This window comes from Zootoca vivipara, chromosome 7 (genome assembly GCF_965207765.1).
Source record: "Zootoca vivipara chromosome 7, rZooViv2.hap1.1, whole genome shotgun sequence".
Lineage (NCBI taxonomy): Eukaryota > Metazoa > Chordata > Lepidosauria > Squamata > Lacertidae > Zootoca > Zootoca vivipara.
In genome coordinates this window covers 80,155,029-80,170,428 of record NC_142590.1, presented here as the reverse complement: position 1 = coordinate 80,170,428, position 15,400 = coordinate 80,155,029, and positions in this window count along the sequence as shown.

Sequence of the window (15,400 nt, the reverse complement as noted above, 5' to 3'; positions counted from 1 at the left end):
AGAATCCTCTTTCAAAGCCATCCAAGTTGGGGGCCATCACTGCCTCCCGTGGGAGTGAGTTGCATAGTTTATGCAGTACCTAGAGGTGGGCCTTGTGCAGTTTGGCCCAAGACATTTTGCTGCCAGAAGTGGAGAATCAAATGCAGAAATCCGACTCCGTTTGCATTGAAAGGCAAATGAACCTAAGTCCTACTTTCCCAAGCAGTGCATGAGCCAAAACATGACATCCATAAACATCCACACATTTCTGATTTTACAATGCAGGTCTCCAACCAAGAAATGTGAAACATGCAAGAATACATTATATTAGAGAAAATTGTTTTGAAAAAGCAATGTGTGGGTTCAGCAAAATCACACCGAAACACATGCATATTAGGAGAAATTCACACTAAAGTGCTGATGAATTTCCATGAGGACTTTTTCTTAAAATGAAAAGAAAAGAAAATCACAAACTGATATGGAACTGTGGAAAACAGAGCTTAAGATTTTAAGAACTGAAGAACTGAAACTGACATACCTGTTTTTTTAATGCACGAAGAGAAATCTTTCCGGGTGTTTTAACTACCCTTTGTATGCTTTTTAAACAACGGCAGTTGCTATTTAAAAGTGTGTTAGTGCTTTTTGTATTTGCGCTTGTCATTTATCATTTGTATTGTGAGCTAGCCTGGGACATATTTGAAGAAGGGCTAGCCTGGGACATATATAACAATTTCATTCATAAATGAATAAATATTGGCAAGGCAGTTGTGTGTTTGTGTCATCATCATGTGTGCTCCCTAGCAGGATTTCCTTTGCTACAACTATCAGAAGATACAAGTGCATTGTGTTAGCTTACCCATTGGCATCATGGTCACATTAGCAGGTGGCAGGATCCCTCAGGATCCTCCCCTAAGAGGAGCTGGCTTCAGGCAACAGGCCCATTGGCAGACCAACTCCGTGTTACAAAGGCAGACGGTTGTCAACAACAACTCAACAGTGCTCAATTTGAGCTGCATGATAGCTAGGTGCAGCCTTCAAGGCTTAACCAATGAAGCCAGTCAAGCAATCTAAAGGAGAGGGTTTCTGAGCATGCATAAGGAACTTGTCCCTTAAGACCTGCTTAACCCCAACTACTAGTCCACACACAAACCATGCATCCAGTTAGAAACCCAGCTTCCAGATCGGATTGAATGATCTGGTCATGATCACACATGCCTTATGTCTAAACTGATTACTGTAATATGCAGCCATCCTATTTCAGTTGCAGCTCCCTGGGACTCTGGGTGCCCAAGCACCCACAAAATTTCCCATGAAGGGGCCAGGCACCCATAAATTTCGGTACCAGGGCCAAGCATTCTGCATGGCACCTATGATCCAGGGTACCCACGTTCGTGGGGCCAAGCTGGCACTCACGTTCAATTCTGTATTATTTCCATTGATTTCAATCATAACATTGTGGGTCCCTTGGCTCTATTGGGATGTGGCAATGTTAGGTATCCCCAGACAGACCAGGAGAAGGGGGAACAATAAGAAGGAGCAGGTGGGGGGGGGGATGACTGGCACCCAGGGATGGAGAAGAGAGGTCCTCTCCTTGTGACTCTAGATGCCAGAGAAGGAGAAGGAAAGCTGCCAGATTTCCCCCCATCCCCCAGCAGAGCACGGAGGCTCATTAGGATGGGGAGAGGACTTCGACACACACTTTTGTATGCATTTCCCCCCAAAAAAATTTTGAAGAAAAACTAAATCACAAAGCTTGAAGGTGTGCACAAGTCAATTGTTAGCTGTGTTTCAATCTATGTTTAAATCCAGCTGCTAACTAGGCTGGTTCCCTTTAAAATGTGGGTCAAAGTTCTCTTCATCCAGAGCCAGGAGCAGGTGGCATTGTGTGACTGGATCACTCACTTGACCTCCCTCCAGCTGTGATCTCCTTACCAGACCAGGGGGATGAACAAGGAGTGGTGAGGTTGGCGTGGTGCAAGCACAGCAGCAGATTTTTTTAAAAAATTATATTTATTAAAGATTTTCACACATACAAAACACACTAAACACAAAAAATACAAAAATACAAAAAATACAAAATACAAAAAAAACACAAAAAATACAAAAACCAAAATTCTTACTTATAAACCTTATTTCTAATCTATTGACTTCCTCTCCCACCTCCTGCTGCGCTTCTTTACATTTCATATTTAGTAAATTCTAAATCTTATATAGACTCTAAATTTGCTTCAATATTACCATTTTACTATATCTATTATGTCTTATCTTTTGAACACTCAATCTATCTCTGACTTCTTGATTAAAATATCCCTATCTTCTAACAATACTTATTTTCAAACCCTTGTATAATCTACAACTTCCTTGTATCTCCCGCACTACCATTGAATCAATCTATTACATGCTTATTTTTAAAATAAATTCTAAATTTCTTCCAATCTTCTTCCGCTGCTTCTTCACTCCGATCCCGAAGTCTCCCCGCACAGCAGCAGAATTTTTGTCCTGCAGATGCATTAGCACCACAATGACCTTGCCACCATATTGCCTCTCCTTTGAACCATCCTACTATGCAGCAGCAACGCAACTGGAGGGAAGTCAAGGGGGTATCAATACCCTGTTATACCCTCTTGTCTTGGGATGTTCTTTGGAAACTTTAGTTGAAATCCCAATCCATGGGGAGGAGAGAAGGGGTTGCCCAAAAGGGGGAAGAGAAAGCAGATGACCCCACCCATATTGGACTTGGCCCCACCCACTTCTGCCAAAGAGCCCCAAATAGACTAGCTCCAATGAAATGCAGTCCTTGATAGAAGGAAGGATGCACACCCCTGTTTTATCTGGTTCCATTACTTATTCCAGCACATCAAAATCCTTGAAGGAAAAAATAGACTTAAGACATCCCCATTCATAACCTTCTTCTTCAAACTAAAGCAATGAAATGCTGCTTTTAGCTTAGAATCTGGGGAGGATGGAGCCAAGGTGTGTGGAGCTGAAGCTAAAAATCAGACTAAATAGCTACCACTGAGGGTGAGAATAATGAATTAATCAGTACATTTCTACGTGTAACATGGTGAGAAAATGCTAAGGTTTGTATCCCTCCCCTGATGATAAGTGGGAGACTGTTACTAGAACCTCAATTTGTAGATTCCCAAATCACTTTTATTTCATTTTTCCAGCAGTGCACATTTGATTTCTGTGAGGCAAGCAGGGGGGGGGGAATCAGAAGATCGGGCCAGGGTTTTCTCTGTTGCTGATTGCACTCCTAAAGAGGTGTCTGATGTTCAACCTACAAAGGGAGGTTATGGTGAACCTAGAGATGGGCTAAACTCATTGGAGCAGTTCCACAGAACAGTATGCCCAGATTTTGGCACAGAACTGAATTGCCATTCCTGGGGTACAAATCCCACTCATAGTGGCCCCACACGTGCTGGCATTCTGCATAAAGGTCAAAAGTGTCTCTGGATCAAATGGGGCAGGGCTCCTGTGAATGCCCAGACCCCTTTCCCACTCCAAGCCACAAGTGTTTGCCCCTAACACCTGAGTATTAGTGACTGTCGGGAAGAAGAAGAAGAAGAAGAAGAAGAAGAAGAAGAAGAAGAAGAAGAAGAAGAAGAAGAAGAAGAAGAAGAAGAAGAAGAAGAGTTTGGATTTGATATCCCGCTTTATCACTACCCTAAGGAGTCTCAAAGCAGCTAACAATCTCCTTTCCCCTCTTCCCCCACAACAGACACCCTGTGAGGTGAGTGGGGCTGAGATACTTCAGAGAAGTGTGACTAGCCCAAGGTCACCCAGCAGCTGCATGTGGAGGAGCGGAGACGCGAACCCGGTTCCCCAGATGACGAGTCTACCACTCTTAACCACTATACCACACTGGCTCTCAGGAGCCAGTTATGTAGTTGGCCACTCATTGCTCCATGGCTGGAAGGTGAGTCAGATAGGCTGGAAGTCAGGAGCCTGGTAATGATATAGAAGATGCCTCAGGAAGTGCACAGACAGAAGAGAAAGCAGTGGCTGGCCCTGGACAGGGTAGGGCAGAAGCAGCAGTCAGAGTAGCAGAAAGGCCAAGCAAGAAGGCAAGAGGCAGAGGCTTGGAACAGAGGAAGAGGAGAGAGAATGACTACGGTGGGAAGGAACAGTTGGTGGATGGCCTTATCTCAGCCACAGGGGCAATAGGGGAAAGTCTGGGGCAGGTAACACCAGTGCAGTGCAAAGGGGGAAATGGCAAAAATTGTAGCAAGCAAGCACAGATCCTACATTACAGAATGCAGGGGTGTCAGTAGGGATCATACACTACAAGGAATAGGTGAAAGGGCCCAGGAACTTACGCTGACGAGAGCACCCAAATTCAGAGAGTGAGGGGCTCACCAAGCAGTCTCTTAATATAGGAGACACTCTGGAGTTCTGAAGATCCTTGGGACCTTCGGGGGGTCTCCCTGAGAGTCATAAATAGCTGTGTCCAAAGTAGCACTGATTAACACATCCTGCCAGCAAAATAACTTCCCCTTTCTCCCCGTGCACACACTGAATCTGTGCAAGGAATGCCCCAAACCCTCTGGAACAGAATTGGGGACAGTGCTGGGTGTTCAGGGGAGAGGGGGGCGGGAATCCCATTGCACAAGATACTGATGGGGTGTGTTACTTGGCTGCTACCCAGTGGGTCAATAACTCATGAGCCTTACCTGGTATAATTGGGCATAAATCAGGTCTATGCCGTTTGCATATGAATACGCGGGGCTTGCAAAAATAAATGCCCATTGTCTGGATCCATTCCATATAATGTTCTGGTTGTATCTGAACCCAGCTATATTCTGCAGGGCTTGTGTTTCCTTATTTACCTTTAAAGCTTGCAGCGATGCTACAAACAGCCCCATCCTTTCCCACCCCGTTTTCTCTGACTACCTCATCCATCATAGTTACACACGCAACAGCCTGCATAACCCAAATTCAACTGATATGAAACTGCACACTCCCAACAAGCGACTATTATTTTGCTGTAAGTGAGTATATATATTTTTTGAGCAGACGGAGCTGAATAAATAAAATAAAGGACAGCCAAAGGGACCTCGAACAAACAGAGAGCTTAACACACGAGTATGAAGATGAAACTCTAATTAAATGCCTTGTTCTTGCTCAGAGCAAGCAGATCACACCATTTTAAGCAATTCGCTGTGAGGACTCAGCCGTCACATGCTGGAAAGCAAAAGCAACTTTGGATTGATTTGGTTTCAAGCTGTAAACAAGTAAATTGAATAATCTATTGGCAGAATAAATGTTATAAAAACACATGGAGAGACACAGGCCCTGAAAGAGACCTCAGCAAAATGTATTTTCTCTATTTCTGCTCAAGGTAAGCTCCATTTTCCATTGATCCTTATCGTCATCCTGCAAAAGGTCATCAAAGGTCCACCGCAAGACTTCTTTGTTCCCACAAATATTTGTTGCTTTCTCTTATCTGGAATGAAGCTGTATGGTTGTATGAAGCACTGAGGGGTTTTTTTCCCTTCCCTCTCCATTATATTCCTTTTTTAATGTTTTGAAGACAGATAAAATTGCCGCTAGTCAAATTAAACTTTCTCTTCTTTTCTCTTTTTTGTCAAAGGTTTGAAAGTCCTTTTCTGAGTAAACTTTGGACGGGGCTGGAATCAGACTAAGACCACATTCACATCATAAAGCTCTGTAATGCCACTTTAAACAGTCATGGCTTCCCCCAAATAATTATGGGAGCTGAAGTTTGTTTAGGGTGCTGAATCATCATCATAATCTTCATCATCATTTTGCTATTTATATCCCACCCATCTGACTGGGTGGCTTCCAACATATATAAAAACATAAAACATTAAACATAAAAAACTTCCCTATACAGGGCTGCCTTCAGATGACTTGGGGGGGGGGATCAGATAACTCCATATCCCCCAACATTTCTTTTATGGACATGGAGACGTTCTGAGGAAAAGCAGGATCAAATCAGAAACCAGGGCAGCTTCTGTAAACCTGGGACTGTCCCTGGAAAATAGGGACACTTGGAGGTTATGGGCACAGAGGTGCTATGAAGCATTGCCAGGGGGTGGGGGATAAGTTCTGAAGCCCTATGGGCCCCATGCTAGCCTCAATAAACAACAGGTACTGTCAACAGCCTGCAATTCTGAACGGTGAGGATCAGAAATGGTAGAACTGTATTCCCGGTCCGCAAAGCAAGAGCTGCATAGGTAAACCCTAACGGGAGGCATTCGTGAATATAAAAATAGAAACATATGGCTGTAAATATAACATCTGTTTCTCAGGGCTTAAAACACTACAGGATATTATTGTGCATTTAAATATATTTATAAAGCACGCTAAATGTAGGTGCCCTTCTCTCCCTTGACTAAATTATGCTAAAAATAGAGATCATCCATCATTTAACACCATGCACATTTCATCTGGGTTATTACGTGTTTGTGAAGGAATCAGGGTTTATGCAAATATTAACTCCAGTTTCAGAGGCAAGATATTTCGCAAAGGATGCCTTGCCTTTATCGCAGAAAGGGAGGAGTTCATCATTGCGGCCTGCGTACCTTTAATATCTTTATATAAAATGAAACATAAGCAGACATCCATTGAACATGGATGGGAAGGGGCATAGGAGTCAACTCCTAGGGGCCGTGGGAGCTTCAGCCCTGGGCATTCCCATTCAAATGGTGTGTGTGCAGTGCATCATGTGATCGATTATGCAAGGTGAGGCCCCTACAATATTTTGTGGGGTTGCGGGGAGCCATTCCTGCCTAGCTTACTGGCAGGTCAGCTACTATTTTTTACCAGAACAAGGTGGTGGGGAAGTTGGCATAGGGCAAATGCTGTAGCACCAGATTGACTGCAGCAAGCGAGGCATTTGCACCATGCTGACCTCTCTGCCACCTCACCCCTCTCCCTCCTAGATTGTGGTTCCATCCACTATTCACCCAGTGGTATTTTTCTAGAAAAAAAGAGGTACCAGAACTCACCTCCCTTGTTCTCTTATAATGCCAGTGGTACCCACCTGAGAGGTGCCAAAACTGAGTTCCAGAAACAAAATTTAAAAAATTCCTTCCAGCAGCACCTTATTTTATTTTGGTATGAGCTTTCGTGTGCATGCACACTTCTTCAGATACACTGAAATAGAAGTCCCCAGGCGCTATATGTAGAGAAAGGGTGGGGAGGGGGCATCACTCAGAAGGGTGGTGGAAATGGGTGATTGACTGACTGATAACTGTTGACGACTGTAAACGACTGCAAATGGTCTTGCATGGAAAAAGCACGGGGTGAGATGGCTGAAGATCGCTTTATCATGTATAATGAGCAGAGACATCACCTTGCCGACAAAGGTCCATATAGTTAAAGCTATGGTTTTCCCAGTAGTGATGTATGGAAGTGAGAGCTGGACCATAAAGAAGACTGATCGCCAAAGAATTGATGCTTTTGAATTATGGTGCTGGAGGAGACTCTTGAGAGTCCCATGGACTGCAAGAAGATCAAACCTATCCATTCTGAAGGAAATCAGCCCTGAGTGCTCCCAGGAAGGACAGATCCTGAAGCTGAGGCTCCAATACTTTGGCTACCTCATGAGAAGAGAAGACTCCCTGGAAAAGACCCTGATGTTGGGAAAGATTGAGGGCACAAGGAGAAGGGGACGACAGAGGATGAGATGGTTGGACAGTGTTCTCGAAGCTACGAACATGAGTTTGACCAAACTGCGGGAGGCAGTGGAAGACAGGCGTGCCTGGCGTGCTCTGGTCCATGGGGTCACGAAGAGTCGGACACGACTAAACAACAACAACAACAATGAGATAAGAATCCACTGTTCAAACCAGGTCTCTCCATGGTTTTAAGCTTGGTGATAAGTTGCAATTCAGCAACTTCTCTTTCCAGTCTATTTCTGAAATTATTTTGTAGTAAGACAGCTACTTTGAGATCTTGTATAGTATGTCCTGGGAGATTGAAGTGTTCTCCTACCGTGTTTCTCATATTTTAAGGCATCCCTAAAAAATAAGGCATGGCAGGATTTTCAAGACCTTGCGAAATATAAGGCATACCCCAAAAATAAGACATGAGCAGGACCCGGCAAAGGCAGCAGTGCGCGCTTTGCCGAGCTCCAAGCCGGCGGCGGGCTGCTGCTGTCCCGCTCAATTTCCCTGCCCCCTCTCGCGAGACTCGCCGCCGGGTCCGCTCTCGTGCACATGGCCCGGTGAGAGGGAGCCTCCCCTGCGCGCGCGTCTGCGCTCACCCTCCCCCCTCCCTCCCCCTTTTCGGCCCAGCGCGCCGCCTTGCCTGTTCGTGTGCCGCGCGTGTGAGGCGAGCGGGAAGGCAGGAGACCCAGGAGAGCCTGGCGGCCGCTGAGAACCCCACCACCGCTCTTCCCGCCCAGGACGAGGGGCCCGGAGGAGGAGAGCCCGGCGGCGGCGGAGAAGGAGAAAGAGGCGGCAGCAGCAGCGGCGACTCAGAGGCCGAGCTGCTGGACGGGCCTTCCGCGGAGGAGCCTGTGGGGAAGAAGGAGCTGGAGCCCGAAAAAGGCGGCAGTGAGGAGAAGGAGGAGGAGGAGAAGCCGCGAAGCAGCAGCCCGCCGCCGGCTTGGAGCTCGAGCCGGCAAAGGTACCGTAGCAGCGGCGCTTTGCCGAGCTCCAACAGAGCGGGAGCTGGCAAAGGCAGCAGCGCGCACGTTGCCGAGCTCCAAGCCGGCGGCGGGCTGCTGCCTTTGCTGGTTCCCGCTCAGTCGTGGCTCGGCAAAAAATTAGACACCCCCGAAAATAAGCCATAGGCTTATTTTCTTCGGAAAAAAAAAATATAAGACATGTCTTAAAATATGAGAAACACGGTACTGGTTTCTATGTCTTGTAATTCCTGATGTCAGATTTATGACCATTTATCCTTTGGCATAGGGTTTGGCCTGTTTGTCCAATCTAGAGAGCTGAAGGGCACTGTTGGCATTTGATGGCATACACAATGTTAGAGGATGAGCAATTAAATAGTCCTGACATGTTGGATGTTGTTGGGGCCAGTAATGGTGTTGTCCGGGTGTATGTGGCAGCAAAGTTCCAGCTGAAAAAAGCCCTGGTTCCACCCCACCAGCAAGCCTCTTCTGCTTTAGTCTGCTTTTTTTTTTCTTTTACAGTATGATTGTTGTATATCAAGCTTGTTGTATGTGCTCCCGTTGGCAGTGCTGCCCTTGTCCGCCTCTCCTCGGGCCACAGGTACCGTTGTGGGGAAGCCGGCCGTGAGCCTCCCATCAGCGGGGCAGCCAGGGCTCCCTGGATGGCAGCGTCGCGCAGCCGCTTTGGCCAAGGAGGCGGAGGCAGACCACAGCTGGCAGCGTCCCTGCCCATCAGGCTGCCCCCTGATGGGTTAGCATGGTTGGCTCTGGCTGGCTTCAGGAGCTGCTTGCTGCCGTGGTGCCTGCCATTTTTCTGGTTCGCGAGCAGCTCCTGAAGCCAGCCAAAGCCAACTGTGCTAACAGGCTGGACCCTCCTGGGCAACGGCTGCCCGCCTGTGACTCCCAAGCCTCCCCTGATCTGTCAAAACAAAGGGGGAAGGGAGAAGGAGATTGGGGAAGGCTCGGGAGTCACGGGCGCGCCGCGCCGTTGCCCAGGTGTGTTTTTTTAAAAAAAACTGTGCATTTATGCTTCACAGGGTGCTTTGCACCTTTATACAATATGCATGTGTGCTTGAGCCCAGGGTCTTTTGCCTCACCATCACCACTACTGACTCCCTGTTGCTACTCAGCTTCAAAAAAAAAGGTCTCCCCGGATTCATTGAAAAAAATCTGGTAACCATAAACTATACACTGTGTGAAGAAATACTTTCTCTCCCCTATTCTCAGACTTCCAAGGTCTTTCAAAGATAAATGTTTGGGACTCTTTCTGCAAGACAGAGGCATTTCCTCAAGCAAGGTGTGCTGCTGTTAAATCATCAGAGCAAACCCACATCTCCCCAGACCAAAGAAGAGGCAGAACCTTGAAAGAGAGGATTCTCTGCTTCAACCCCGCAAGTCCCTGTTCATACCACATGTGGAGCAGCAGCTCAGGAAAGGTTTGCCAGGGCCCATATATTTGCAGAGAAGACGATTACAGCTCATCCCCCTTTCCCATTTACACTTTTATTGTTTTGTCTATAAGGTTTCACCAGCAAGATCCCATTTAGAATAGCCCAGGTGCCTCACGCTGGCTCTATTGCTCCACGAGCAACAGGGGAGATAAAGGATGGAGGCTTGATACAGCAGAAATTGGGGACGGTTCCACAAGTGAGATAAAAGAAGAAAAAGTGTAAGATGTTTTGACTTTATTAGCTATAAACCCCAGTTTAGCCAGGGATCAAAGCACAGAGTAGGCACTGATAAGTAAATAAAGCAGTTGGCGGTTTCCTCTCTTGTCCTCTGAGATGGAAAAAGAGTGACGCCTAGTGGTCAGAGGAGCAACATTTCCCAAAATGAAAGTTAAGAAGTAAGACCACCACCAACAACAAAAACCCTCCTAAATTCTACAATGTAAAACTCGTTTTTCATGTTTTGTAATCATTGTGCCATTGGGCTGGGTGTGCTTATTTTCCTTTGCAAATAGATATTTATTTCATCAGCTGAATTCATGGTGCAATTTTTCAGTAATATCTTGATGTCATCTGTTGTGATATAAAGTCATTCTGTTTGATGAAGTCTCAGGGCCTAACTAGGTAATGGGCTGTATTCAGCTAAGGCTTGCAGTCAAACCTCGGTTCTCGAACGGCTCTGTTTTGGCCCCTGAATGCCGAAAACCCAGAAGTAAATGCTCTGGTTTTCAAACATTTTCTGAACCCGGATGTCCGACACAGCTTCCACTTGAGTGCAAGAAGCTTTGGCAACCAATCGGAAGCCGTGCCTTGGTTGTCGAACATTTCGGAAGTCAAATGGTCTTCCAGAATGGATTACATTCACCAACCGAGGTTTGACTATACTCAGAGTGCACACATTAAAATGAATGGACTTAACTTTGTCATGTTCACTAATTTCAGTGTGTCTGCTGTTTAGGAAAGCTTAGCTGAATGCCACTCACTACATTTTGTCACATTTACATACTTTTAAAAATGAGAGGGGGGCAATCTGGAATCAGGAATGTGGCGTGGGGAAGGATATACCCCCTCTGGGATATTTCCCCAACAATATCTCTTTCCCTACGCAGCTGCTATTTGTCACTAGAGGGAAATGGATATGGGTGCAAAAGGGAAAATAATTCCTGAAAACTGGGGTGGAAGAAATAGAAAGAAACTTTGGGAGTTATAACTGTGGGGTGGCAGCCCTGATCCTCTCCCTTGTGTACTAGCCACCTTGTATTTTCATTGGAACCTCACAATACAGTTATGCCATTGAGTTCAATAAGACTTATTCCCAAATGGGTGTGCGCAAAAATGCAGCTTAAATCTTAGGTCTGACGTGGCAAACGCTATTCATACAGTTGTGTGAGAGCCATATTGAGTGCCTTTCCACACTTGCAAGTAATAGTGCTAGGGGTTTTCTGGATTTTTTGGCATGTTGCCACACAACATCATCAGTATTCAGCTAGTATTCTGGAATGACATACTCAAAAACCTGCTTTTCCCCCTCCTGCAAACCAAAAAACCAAAAACCTGACTCTTGTGAAAGACATCCCTCCTCAAATGTAAAGCAAGCATGCCAAAAGCATCCCACCTGTGAGAATTTCAGTGAAACGGTTTCTTCCCTTTGATGATTTCTTTTCTCATTAACCCGACCGGTGAAAAATAGGAGACGTTTTCAGCTGCACAGCCCTAACATCAATGGCTTACTTACACATAGGAGGGGAACCATGAATGAACAAGGTATCTGCTTCGTAACTACCACACCTGAGTCATGTCTGTCTTCAGAATCCATTTCAAAAGACTAGTAGACTGAAGACCTTGAAATATTTATTAAAATGTAGACATACCATTCAGGCAAATATGTCTTCTCCTTTGAAAGCACACATTTTGACAGCGGGGTGGGGTGGGGGTGGGGGACAAACTAGTTAGAGAGAATTTTCTCATTTTAAAGGAGTGCTCATCAGGTCTATTTTTCCTAAGCAATTCAACAGAAACACCTCCTCATCCTAGTTCCTTTCTTGAAATCGTTCCTGGTTACCAAACCTGCCAACACTTCTCTGATGAAACGTCCTATATTATTATTATTATTATTATTATTATTATTATTATTATTATTATTAGTACCCTGCCCATCTAACTCGGTTGCTGCAGCCACTCTAGGTGCCTTCCAACATATATAAAAACATAATAAAAACATTAAACTTATTTTTAAAAAAAAACAAAAAAAAACACCTTCCCTATACAGGGCTGCCCTCAGATGTCTTCCAAAGGTTATATACCATAGCTACCTATCTCCATACCCTCCAACATTTCTCGGCTGAAAATAGGGATGTCCCAAGGAAAAGTGGGACATTCTGGGATCGAATCAGAAACCGGGAGGGCTTCTGTAAATCCATGGCTGTCCCTGGAAAATAGGGGCACTCGGAGGGTCTGGATCCCTTGTTCCCTATTATGCTGACAGGCTACTGGTTGCTAGCAAGAACTGACAGCAAACCCAGCCAGGCCATCTTTGGTCCACTGAAGAACATAGGAAGAGCCTGATGGATGAGGCCAGTGGTCCAAGTATGCCAGCATCCTGTTGTCACAGTGGCCAACCTTTTGCCTGTGGGAAACCCACAAGCAGGACCCAAGCACAAGAGCCCTCTCCCCTCCTGTGGTTTCCAGCAACTGGTATTCAAAAGCTTTGCTGCCTCCGACCATGGCAATTCACACAGTAATGTAAATCAGCACAGGACCAGTACTATTTATTTTAGGACTAGCTGGCCCGGCCACGTGTTGCTGTGGGTCATCCCTGTGATTCCCTCCACCCTGTCCCGATCCATGACGTATCCAGCCCCTCCTCCCTCCAACCCCCTGGCTCATCCCTGTGTTTCGGTAGGATACCCTTCCCTCTGTTTTCCCCAGGGAGTGTTGTCCCCTCCCCCCTGTATCTCCATACATTGGCTGAGTGGCAGTGACCCATTGAGTTTCATAGCTGAGCGGAGATTTGAACCCTGGTCTCCCAGGCTCCAGTCTGACACTCTAACCACTACAGCACACTGGTCACAATATCATTGTCCCAGGTGCAGCAAGACCGAACATTGCTAAATTAAGAGTGATGAATAATTAAGCTATAATTTTAAAAAATCCACTAATGAATGAGAATAATCTTCTGCTCATCTCCTCAGGTGTAAGTCTGAGGAGCTGTAAGTCTGTGATGCAGCAGCTTAAAAAGCCAATGCAATTCTGGGCTGCATCAATAAGAGTATAGCATCTAGATTAAGGGAAGTAATAGTACCACTGTATTCCGCTCTGGTCAGACCTCTCCTGGAGTACTGTGTCCAGTTCTGGGCACCACAGTTCAAGAAGGATACTGACAAGCTGGAATGTGTCCAGAGGAGGGCAACCAAAATGGTCAAAGGCCTGGAAACGATGCCTTATGAGGAACGGCTTAGGGAGCTGGGTATGCTTAGCCTGGAGAAGAGAAGGTTAAGGGGTGATATGATAGCCATGTTCAAATATATAAAAGGATGTCATATAGAGGAGGGAGAAAGATTGTTTTCTGCTGCTCCAGAGAAGCGGACACGGAGCAATGGATTCAAACTACAAGAAAGAAGATTTCACCTAAACATTAGGAAGAACTTCCTGACAGTAAGAGCTGTTCGGCAGTGGAATTTGCTGCCAAGGAGTGTGGTGGAGTCTCCTTCTTTGGAGGTCTTTAAGCAGAGGCTTGACAGGCATATGTCAAGAATGCTTTGATGGTGTTTCCTGCTTGGCAGGGGGTTGGACTGGATGGCCCTTGTGGACACTTCCAACTCTATGATTCTATGATTCTAAGTCCCATTGAGTTCAAACAGAGCTAGGGTTGCAGGCCTTGAATCCCAGCTAGAGCAGGAGATTTCTAGAAGTGACTGAAAGCCAGGACTAATAATAATAATAATAAATTTATTTTTTGTACCCTGCCCATCTGACTGGGTTGCTCCAGCCAGTCTGGGCAGCTTTCAACATATATAAAAACATAATAACGCATTAAACATTAAAAACTTCCCTATATAGGGGCGCATTTCATTCCTGCTTGGAACCAAGGTAGTTTACTCTGTCCTTGTTAAAATGAACAGCAATGCAAAGACAGAAAGTATGTCAGATTCACTATGTGGAGCCACAGGGTAGCAATGCTCAACCCTTATTTCCTCTGCATGCTGTTTATGTGCAAGGTCATTTAATTAATAGTAAGCTGAAATCGCAGTCCTGGTGTGTTTAAAGGCCTTGTTGGTTGCATTCCAGCACAGCTTTCTAAGCTCTTAAATCTCACTGATTTCAGTGGGATTTTGGTGTACGGGAAGCCATGTGCTTGATCATGCACACTCTTGCTTTTATATCTCTATACAGTATATGTCCACAGCACTTATGAAAATGAAATGTTGAATGTTAATGGATAGTTAATGTAAGGGGGAGGGCTTATAGGGAACAGACCCCCCCCCCTCAATCAAGTCGAGTTCCTCGCAGAGCAGCAAGTCCAGTAGCGGATCAGATTACAGGAATCAGGAAGTAGAGAGGGAGGAGAGAGGCTCTGACAGCATGAGAGAGCCTCAGCACCAAGTAGAGAAGAAAGCAGCTGGGGAGGAAATGACAGGAATGGCCATGGGAGAGCAGTCAGAAGGACGGCCCTTCCCCCCAATGCCTGAATTGAGGCGCACGGCACCTCGTAGGGCGAGAGGGAGGCGCTTTGGGATTCCCAAGCTGTTATGTTGGGCATGAAACAGAAAGAAGCCATTGTGAGGTTCTGACACGGACTAAGCAGACATGTTTTCCAGACTCTTTGCACTGTAAATAAGATCCACAATAAAAACACCTTAAAGACAAGGAGGTGTGGAGCATCATTACTCAACAGTAGCCGCAAGAACCTCTGACAGTTAACTTGAATAAACGGTTAAGCCATGAAAAGATTTATTACAATCACATACATGTATATTCCATTGCAAACTGCTTAGTTGTCTTCTGTAGAGCAACTGGTATTTACATTTTAAAATAAAACAAATAAAGCCAAACTTTTAAACATGTTAAATCAACGTTTCCCAAATCTTATGGGGAGGGGTTATTATTATTTTTCTTTAGTACTATGTTATTTTATTTTTTGGTGTTTTTTATATTGGAGCTGCCCAGAGTGGCTGGGGAAACCCAGCCAGATGGGCAGGGTATGAATAAATTTTATTATTATTATTATTATTATTATTATTATTATTATTATTATTATATTGTAAACCACCCTGTGATCCTCAGATGAAGGGCAGTATAGAAATTTGATTGATTGATTGATTGATTAAATTTAATATTTCAGAACCTTTTGGTATTCCAGTGAACAAGGCATGCAGTG